At 36.0% G+C, this 10,490-nt stretch overlaps 1 protein-coding gene across 1 annotated transcript in view; it reads right to left on the reverse strand.

Annotated features, from left to right (window-relative positions):
* Positions 1 to 5,089, reverse strand: part of LOC110456901 (zinc finger protein 665-like) — a 25,122-nt gene extending 20,033 nt beyond the window's left edge. The window contains exon 1 of the mRNA XM_021507942.1: positions 5,004 to 5,089. The gene's annotated coding sequence lies outside the window, so the exon portion shown is untranslated. The remainder of the gene's footprint in view (positions 1 to 5,003) is intronic.
* Positions 5,090 to 10,490: the final 5,401 nt, after the last annotated feature.

The following is a 10,490-nucleotide window of genomic DNA, read 5'->3' on the forward strand; positions in this document are numbered from 1 at the left end:
GAGAAATAGTGATAACAAACTTTCAATATCAAAATCCAAGATGGCTGCCTGTCGGCCATGTTGTTTATCCGATCAGTCTCAAAAGTTGCCCTGCACAGCTAAGGACCAAGGGGAACCTGCTTATGAAATTTGAGAAAGATCCCTCTGGTACTTCTTTAGAAATACCGATAACAAGAATTGTTTACGAACGGACGGCGAACGGACCACGGACCACGGACGTAGGGTGATTTGAATAGCCCACCATCAGATGATAGTGGGCTAAAAATTGAATTCTCATTGCCCAACAATTTCCTAGACAAAATTTGGTTAAAATTCATCCTTTTGTACAGAAAAAGAAGATTTTTTTAAATACATATTCCTAAATTTCCCAAATAAGGGTGCCCAAGCTTTACTTCCCCTCTGCCTCCAGTGGGTGGGTGGTGGTGTTGGTGGTGGGGTGTGTGTGTGTGTGTGGCCACATCTTCCATTTATACAAATGTAAGTCCTCGTCCCCAAAGGATGCTCGATTCTATCCTTTCATACAAAAGGAGGATTCTAAACATTTTCCCCTATATTCTCCTTAATGGGCCACGCCCCTCTGCTTCCAGTGAAGTCACACCCTCAGTTTACAAAAAAATGAATTTCCCTTGGGAACAAATTTTGTTGTACAGAAGGAAAAGAATTTTTAAGATTAACCTCATTTTTTCCTATTGGGCACCATTTCTCTGCCCCCAGGAGGGCAAAATTGTGTAAGAATCATCTAAGCTGTTCAGGACTAATACAATGTAGCATTTAAAGGAAAAGTTACAGGAAACGATGGATTGCGGGCGACTGACGCTGCACCGCGGGATAAGCTCGCAAGACCTTTTGGAAGGTGAACTGAAAAAGGTCAGCAGAATATCTATTGCCATGGCAAACAATTTCTAAACCAAAACTGCTGTAAATGTTTTGTATACTGCCTAATTTTTACATTTAGTATACTCTTGGCTTGCCATAATTAACTATATTTTTTCAACTCTTTCCAACGACATTGTATGTCTTAGAATACGGGTAATTTACATATTAATTTTGCAATTTTATTATGCATTTGAAACAGATTTTAAACAGAATTCCCAGTAGAGGTATAAACAAAAGGTCAATCATTTTGTAGTTATGGAAGCTTTGAAATTCTACCATTGGGAGTAGAATTTACAATAGTGCAACAATGTTTCCAACTTAACAAATCTTACGACAGAAGGGCTATAAATCTATTTACTATTGCCTCACAAATGTACAGGACCCTTTCTGATCATGGGGAGTCCTGAGTAATCAAACAGATTTGCTTCTCCTTCCAAAATAACCCTTAAATCATGATCAGTGCCTCTGGGTAATGGATTTGATTTTCATGTTCTCGTATGGTCATTGACATGCTTTCTCCCTAAAAACAATGATTTCGTACAAAGATGTTAATTTAATTGCCAACTTAACATCTGCAGGTATCTTAGTACTTGTACTAATACCAAGTTTCATTCGGCCCGGCCAGGTATCAAATTGAACCCGGGCCTTACAGTGAAGCAAGCCTAGTGTGAACCAAACCAGAATGAATATTTTTGCACCACCTGCCTTCACATGGGTTCACATCAATGCACAGGATTGTAATGTAAACAGGTTCTGTTGATCCACCTAAAATGGTGTACAATTATCAAGTTTACATAGCAAAGGCAATAGAAAATAGAAAGGACTTTGGGCATTAAGGCTCATTTCAGGCCTCATAAAAAAAAGTGAAAAATTCAACTTGAAAAATCATATTGGTTAATTGGGGATACCTTTCTTGGTTCAGATTTTTTTTTCAATGTGCATGAAATTTTTTAGATGCCCTACCAGAGCAACAAAAGTTCATTGCTATATAGAAATAGCCAAAATATGGTGTTTTGGATAGTAAGCAAGCAGAAATGAAAGCCTCCTCATGTGACAGACAAAAATTTCTATCTTGGAATGAACACTGGTATGAAAATATTTAAGTGTGTCAAATATTTATTTGTTTTGTGCATGCAGAGGCTTTTGAAAATTTTGCTTCAAAATGGCCAATTTTCAATTTAAATAGCACACAACCGACTATATTGATGTGTGCTGTTATGCCTTACTCCTGTACCAATTGTCGAATGAATTTGAAACTTCGTATTTGCATACTTCATTTAATCTAGATTATAAACATTATACAGAGAGTTGATTTTGTTTTGAACATGGACAGAAATATTATTCAAAGCGACAAAAAATCTAGCTTACAGATTTAAGACTGAAAAGTATTTGAAACTACCAAGTTAGCACCTCTGATTTTTTAAACAAGGAATATGAAGAAATTTTAGCACACTGACTCCTTTGGGCCCCGACCTACAGCCATTGGGGGTAGCAGGGCTGGCTCAAAATTTTCAAAGTATCAAACTGTCAACTCAGGGTTATATTTCCAATCAAGTTATTAACATGTAATATTCAAAGTATCATTTGCCACTGTAAACCATAATACATTTTGCCCCCTCCCCCTTTCCCCAGGGGGTAAACATGAGACCCTAGGGTCATAAGCCTCAAGGCCCTTCCATCTATGAAGAGTGTTTGATTCTACCATATCTGGGTCTTTGAGAAGAAGATTTTTGAAATTTCAGTCAATTCAACCCTTTTTGGCCCCACTTATCAGCCCCTTGGGGTCAGTCAGGGCTGATATGTGCATACCATCAAACTGCTACCCAATACTGATAATGCTAACCTAAATTGAATTACTTCCAATGGCAAGTAAGCAAATGTTGGTCCAAAATGTGATTTTCCTATATAAACTATGGTAAAGTTTACCCCCTCCCCAGGGGAAAACGTGAGACCCCAGGGTCATGAAATTCACAATTTTGGTAAAGCACCTTAAGACCCTTTCATCTATGAAGAGTATTTGATTCTACCATATCTGGATCTTGAGAAAAAGATTTTTTAAATTTTAGTCAATTTGAACCTTTTTGGCCCCGCCCCTCAGGCCCCTGGGGGCTGGGGACCAAATCAGCCACTATTTTTGTTGACCTTTGGCCATGGAAAGTTTCTGCAAAATTTCATTGAAATTGGTTCATGATGAAAACTTCGTCTCTCTTACAATATAGGTCAGACTTCTAAATATGGGTGTCATGACCAAATATGGAAATTGTAGTTAACATGGGGGCATTAGTAGTAATATACGGTAAACCTCCCGCCAGTTTGAATAGGCAGATAGTTCAAACACACTTTTTGAACAATAAAAATAATAATTTTCTGTCTAATGAAAGGTCGAACCCGGCTTACACACGTTTCAGATTGTTCAAACACACAATTTGAGTACTGAAATAACGTAATTATTGATCAAAGTTAGCTATCGGCGATGCAGTAATAGCCCTGCGTAACTCGCTTAAACTGATCTATTTTCACTTCGACAGAGTTTAACTATACTCAATAACGGGTAGTACTCATGTGCAACAATTGTTGTCATCGATGTCGGACAATTTGTTCATAAATAAGCCACATGTCACCAATGATTGAGCTTCTTTCTTGTAAACATGTGCACACGCCAGTCAAACATCTTTAGGCCCCGACCCTGTATAATATCCTAACAGTACACGAAGCACGGAATGTTACCGTCACATCGCTGGTAGACGTGTGTTTTGTCATGAAATTACTGCGATTACAATTTCATTATATCATCGCGACCTGGCTACCGATCCCTGATTTATTACTTAACTGATGTATAACCTATATATATGTGCCAAAACAAAAATGTTTGACCAGGTGGTCTTTCGAACTATTAATCCGTAATTGCAGTTTCAATCCACCCTCCACATTCTGATACATTACAATTTAACTTCCGTCAATACCACTGTTTGTCGATATTTTTGCTGATGTCAACTCGAATAGTTCAAAGTTAACTTTTTATTTTAACGGCTATAATTTCATGTAATTTGAACAGATTCGACAATATTTATTTAATTTTGTTCGATCAGAAAACAGGAATTCAGAATACATCATGCATGATCGGTCATAGTCCGCTAAAACGGACCATAATCAGTGAAGCGGAACTAGCGACCAGATAGCTCAATTGGTTGAGCGTCCATCTAGAGTTCGGAAGGTCCCGGGTTTGAACCCCGATCTGATCGTGCATTTTTCCTCTCCTGTTACATTTGGCGCCCAACAAAATATACCCACAGAAGGTGGTAAAGGGTCTCGTATGTCTTCGGTGTCGAAGACTCTGTTAAAGGAGGGAAGAATGTAGTGGAACTGGACTGGGTCGATCGTCAGCGACCAGATAGCTCATATGGTTGAGCGTCGGTCTAGAGTTTGGAAGGTCCCGGGTTTGAACCCCGTTCTGGCCGTGCATTTTTCCTCTCCTGTTACAGACAAGTGATTGTGAGAGTTTTACCTGTTCGCAGGAGAAAATAATCATGGATCTATGGTTTTACCCATCTATATCTATACCAGTTAAATATGTTACAGACGTTTTACTTTGGTTTTTGTACATTCCCATAACCATAATCATCTACTTTTAAGCCTCTCCACAGCTAGTTAAAGAGAAATTAAGCTCCGCATGACCTAGGTATATAAATAAACTTAAAATTATTTGTCATTTCGTAGCATTCAGTTTGGTTGCAGAGATAGGATAGGCATGTATCAGTCCGGTGAGCTATTTTTATGAAGACATTCAGCCTCAATGCCTTATTATCGACTACATTAACTTGGTTAGGTACCTTTTTAAGAGACAATGTACATTTATGTACAAGTTCAATATATTTCAATTACATAAACAAATTCTGATTTTTAATAAGAGTCTTTTTAAATATGACTTACCATTGGTTGAAATTTAGGGTAACTATAACATATTTTAGCGGGCTCGTTGAAACTTAAAGGATCAGAAACTGGTCGTCACCCCATCGCGATGCTACATTCCAATTTCCAAAATTCGAACCCCTAGTGTACTGCTGACACAAAACTAAACACACATGTTCAATAATGCTGTATATGCCATTTCATTAGTAGTAACTTACACTTTCTTCTCCCCTCTAACACAGCATTCTTCCAAAGAGCAATGCACTGTTGTTCTGCATTCAATATGACGTGCGACGTCCACACGGATCACGGTTCGACAGAGCATAAGACAGCTACATCAGTCCTAGTACTGTCTCTCACTGGGACCGGGGCTGAGCAGGACCGTCAAGATAGGATAACTCGTCCGGACTTCGAGCATGATTATCTTATAACTATCGTCGATACATTGTATAGCGTATACGTATACGGTCCTCGACGGGGACATCATGATCAGGAAATAACGTAACGTTAGATGTTTATCATTATACACATTTATAAACTAAAGGAAGATAACAGTGTTTATGGTCATTCAAATGGTTGCCATTGTACATGTACATATGTATGCATACTATTTCACAATAAAAGACAAACAGTTAAATCATAATTCATATTTATGACAAAATAAATTAATATTAAATTGCGAACATGCTCGCCTAAACTACATGTACATTTAGATTCGCATGTATTATCAGCTGAACTACAGAAAAGCGTCATTGATCTGTGTGAGAAAATTACGTCGTTTTCTCAAAAATTGATTACGTTACTCTCACAAACAAGTGACGTAAATAAGACGGAATACCACAAACTCAGAAAACTATTCTACGCCTAACTCGATCTTTTTGTCAATGGAAATAATGTCCGATAAACTCTTGCCTTCTACGCTCGGCAGTGCTTGAAATAGTATAGTATTACATGTACATCTTCAGAAGAAGAAAGTATAACGTTAATTGTCCCAATCTCAGCAATAAAGTTCTATACATATTTGTCGGCAGAAAGTAATATACATGAAGAACCGACATGACAATTCTGATTTATTAGTTTTAGATAAGCGCAAAACCCTGTTTTTTTCTGAGTTTAAAGTTTTGGGCAACACCCAAAATTAATTCCTTGGTCCCCCCTGTATTAACTATAGCTAAATATATCTAGCGCTAGCATATACGGTCCTGATCCTGATGTAAGTACAAAAAGTTAGCAATGCGAACAGTAAAGAGAAGCCCCATGACGGTTTTTAAATCGAACTTTATATATATAAATACATCTTATAACGTACACGGTCCTGGGCGAGGACATCATCAGCACATTGTACATATCTTTTGTACCCTTTTTCATGTTTGATAGTTATATTAATGTGCAGTGGTATCAATGGTAGTGTAAGGTTTTTTTTTCAATGTTCCAGCCTAATCTTTTTATTGCAAAAATGAGACCATTATAATCAATAAAGTTAGTATTTAAAATTAAAAATTTCATTAAACAAATTTTGTTGAAAAAAAATGCCATCTAACTTAATAAGATTATTTATAAAAAAAAAACTTTATCAAACCATTTCTTAAAATACACAGTATTATTGCCTATTTTGATTAAGTCATTATACCAAATGGGTAGAGATAATATTTGATCTGGCTGAGTTATATCAATTTTCCCCCTAATGTATTCCACGCAATAAGAACAACAATCCAAAATTTGTTATGAAGTATATTTTTGGTAATATAATCAATATATTTATTTCCTTAAGTTAACAGTTTATTCTTATTATTTTTTATAAACAGTAGTGTCTGCCAATATAAATCCTTAAGACACATATTTCTTATTCATGTTGATTTTAGAGCCATTCAAAATGTTTGATATTAATCATTTTCAATCCACCTTCTTCATGATGTTTGACAATGACACTTCCTTTAACTTCAGCTATTGGACTTCCCCAAAAGTTTTCATAAAACATTTTTTGGATTTCTCTCATAATAGTTTGGTTAGATGAAGGTACACCTATGAATAAATGTGTAAGTGTTGGTGAAAGTAGAGACTTTATAACAGTAATTCTGCCTATTGGAGTTATATTTAATGACTTTAATTTCGCAATTTAAAAAAAAAAATTGAATTGAACTTTTTTATTCAGATCAACATCAAAGTGAATTCCTAACAGATTAAAATGTGTTAACCCCCAAGATAGAGCAAGATTATTGACTAATTTTCTATACTGTACTTTTTACTCCCTATCCATATTTCTTGTTTTTGTGTAGTTTAATTTAAGTCCCGATATTTCCCAAAAACAATTAAGCTCTTTTATAACATATCTAAGTGGATATTGCAGTGCCACCTAGAATAAGAGTAGTGCTGTCAGCGAATTGTGATATCAGATGTTCTGTAGCGTTGATTTTGACGCCTTTCGTATGTTTATTTATTCTTAATTTCATTGCTAATATTTCTGCACAAAGAAGGAAAATATATGGTGATAACGGGTCTCCTTGACGACAACCTCTTCCTTATTTTATGGGTTTAGATAAGTTTTCACCTTGGTTCACTAAATATTTTTTGTTAAGGTTTTTATCCACTGCTTAATTGAACTTCATTTATAAATGACCTTGATACAGAATCAAAAGCCTTTTCGAAGTCAATCAAAGGTAACATGCCTGGTATGTCTTGTTCCTCTGTATAATCCATTACCTCATACATTCATCTAGTATTGTCAGCTATAGATCTGCCCGGAATGAAACCTGTTTGATCATTATGTAAATGAATATCTAGAACTGACTTGAGTCTTTCTGCAATACATCCTGAAGCTATTTTATAAACCACATTTAAAAGAGAAATCGGTCTCCATTTTTTTTTAAACTTGACGGAGCTTATCTATTTTTGGTGTACAAATAAGGATTCCCTGTTTTTAGGTTATAGACAGTTCCCCAGTTTCCTACCCACGGGTTATTGATCTAATGATTAAAGAATTTAGATTTTTCTAGAAAAATAAATAAAAAATCTACCGTAAAACCATCTGACCCGGGACTTTTATCATTTTTCATATTCTTTAATACATGTGTTGCTTCATTGTAATTGATACTACCTTCTATTTTTCTTTTCTTCAAATGAAAGTTTAGGGACATCATAAGTGAAACATCATCAAACCATGAGATTCGATGTAATGTGGGGGTCTTCAGCCTCAATCCTGCCTCAATCCAATTGAAGCTAGATTGCGGCTAGATTGAAGTAAGCTTGAGGTAGATTGAGGTGCATTGAGGTCAGATTGAGGTAAGATTGAGGTAGAATTGAAGTAGGATTGAGGTAGATTTTGGTGGATTGAGGTAGATTTATGTGGATTGAGGTAGATTGAGGTGGATTGAGGTAGATTGAGGTAGAATTGAGGTTATCGATTACAGGTTAGTAAAGTAGGTCACTACATTTTCTTTAAAAGGCACCAGCTTACCAGAGGTTTCAGATACATTTCCTCGTGTCTTGAAGTCTATACAATATATTTCTTTAAGTGTCAAATATCATAGTTCACAGAAATAAAAGATTGGCAATATTTACACACATGGAAGTGATATACAGAAAGTCACCGTTAATCCCGTAATTATCTGTTGTCCTGTCAGACACTAGTATTAACACAAGGAAGATTCCAAACTTTAAACGCAGTCATGTGTGACACAGGTCAAATATGTATATATGTATTAAAACCACAATCGTCCATCCAGAAAAGCACAACACATACTTATCACGTTGGTCGGTATCTCCTGCTGATCAACACAGAGTGATCCATTCAGCAAGCACATCGTCACCCAGAACACTCTGTACATAATTATAGTCAGTATCTTTTGTAGGCACATTTGTATCCAGACTAGGTCAATTAGAAACAAGATCATCCATTTAGACGAGAATCATGTAAAAGTTTAAATGACCACACTAAGTCAGTGTTGATGTTATTGAAATCTTACATCGAAATATGGATAATATTACATCAGGACAATCTGTACATAACAGAGAATCACACATCTCCTTATGTAGCATTTAAAACGACGGACACTGCAAACGTGACATAATGAGCACATTTGTTGTGAAAGATGCAAGGCGATCATATACAAATGTAGGTAGATTATACAAGTCATGTTAGTGGCATCCGATTGCAACAGACATTCAATCCAAATTTGCATGTTCGTGTGCTTCATCTAAGACGATGCGATTTAATTGATGGTAGATGTAGTGCCAGGCAAATTCGGAATCCAAACCTCTTCCACCATTAGAAGTGGAATCATAAAAACTGCCCGTACGCATTACTGGGTACCTATCGTCATATTCGACACAAATATCTATAGTTGTAAATGTCTCGATAACGTAAAAGCCACCGAGACGATTAAATTCAATGTGCCAGTTAGTTCTGGCACGGTGCGCCATTTCCGCAGTCATGTATAATGTCCGACAATATGGACACTTGGGGGATTGCAATTTTATAAAACAGTCCTCACAAATGTCATTTTTACATATATGACAGTTTATGAAAAAAGTGTCATATTTTATTTCCATACAAAGCTGGCACTCTTCCGCCCAAAAAAAAATCTTTCTAGTTGTCATTATGTGCAAACGAATAATTTCAAAGCAGTTTGCTAAAATGTCTACTTGAACTGGACATTTAAAGTCGGCATGGCCGAAAAAAACACACACAACCAAGAGTGAAATCAGTTTGGTGAATCTTTAATGAATGTTCATATCTGCCAGTATAGATTAGCTAAAGGAAAATTAGCATCACTTCAGGTGTCTATCAAAACACTTCATCTTTTGAGTGTCCAGTTCAAGTAGACACTGTTGAGTGTCCAGTTCTGTCTCTGTTATCATAATTTGGCACTTGTCTATTGTTATAAATAAAACGCTACCTAGGCAACAGTCTGTGATTAAAGTCCACGAACCTTTATGTGGTATTTGAAGTAGAGCGACTCTCTTACAGAGTAGTATTTAATTAGAAGCAAAACCGTCTCTGAAGAGGACAAATTACTCAATCATTACCGGTATACTGACCATTAGTCCGAATTATTCTGACGTTTTATCGACTTTTTTTCATATTGGTCTGTCGTCGTTAACCGACGACAGACCAATATGAAAAAAAGTCGATAAAACGTCAGAATAATTCGGACTAACTGACCATTTACACTATCCATACCTAAATCGGATTAGCGGCATAACCCAGGCAACAGGGCTTCACATTTTATATAAATAGTGTGTAAATTCCATCACTCTTCACCCGTGGTTTTGGTTTTAAGATGGAAAACACACCAGCAACGAATTTCTCCACAGAAGAATTATGTTACTATAACATAATTCTTCAGGGAGGTAACAGTTTTGAATATTCAAAACGCATAAATATGCACAAGGAATTATCGTGCATAATATTTATTCATGAAAAAATGTACATCAAAAATGCTATCATTAGGCCTTCTCATATAGAGGAAATTAAAGCCATTATTAAAATAGTAAAAATAATACTTCCCATTAGAATCACGAAGAGGAAATAGTCCTTAGAAAAAAACTCCTCTTAACTGCTGTACATGTGCATGGTATTTAAACCAGACTGTACATAAAGGTGATTTTATTTAATCAACATGCAAGATTTTTTTGCTAATGACATCAAGAAGTCATAGCTAATTAGATATCAGTCCTAAATGGTATATTTTCATTATCGTCTATAA

Source organism: Mizuhopecten yessoensis, unplaced genomic scaffold (genome assembly GCF_002113885.1).
Source record: "Mizuhopecten yessoensis strain PY_sf001 unplaced genomic scaffold, ASM211388v2 scaffold8937, whole genome shotgun sequence".
Classification (NCBI taxonomy): domain Eukaryota; kingdom Metazoa; phylum Mollusca; class Bivalvia; order Pectinida; family Pectinidae; genus Mizuhopecten; species Mizuhopecten yessoensis.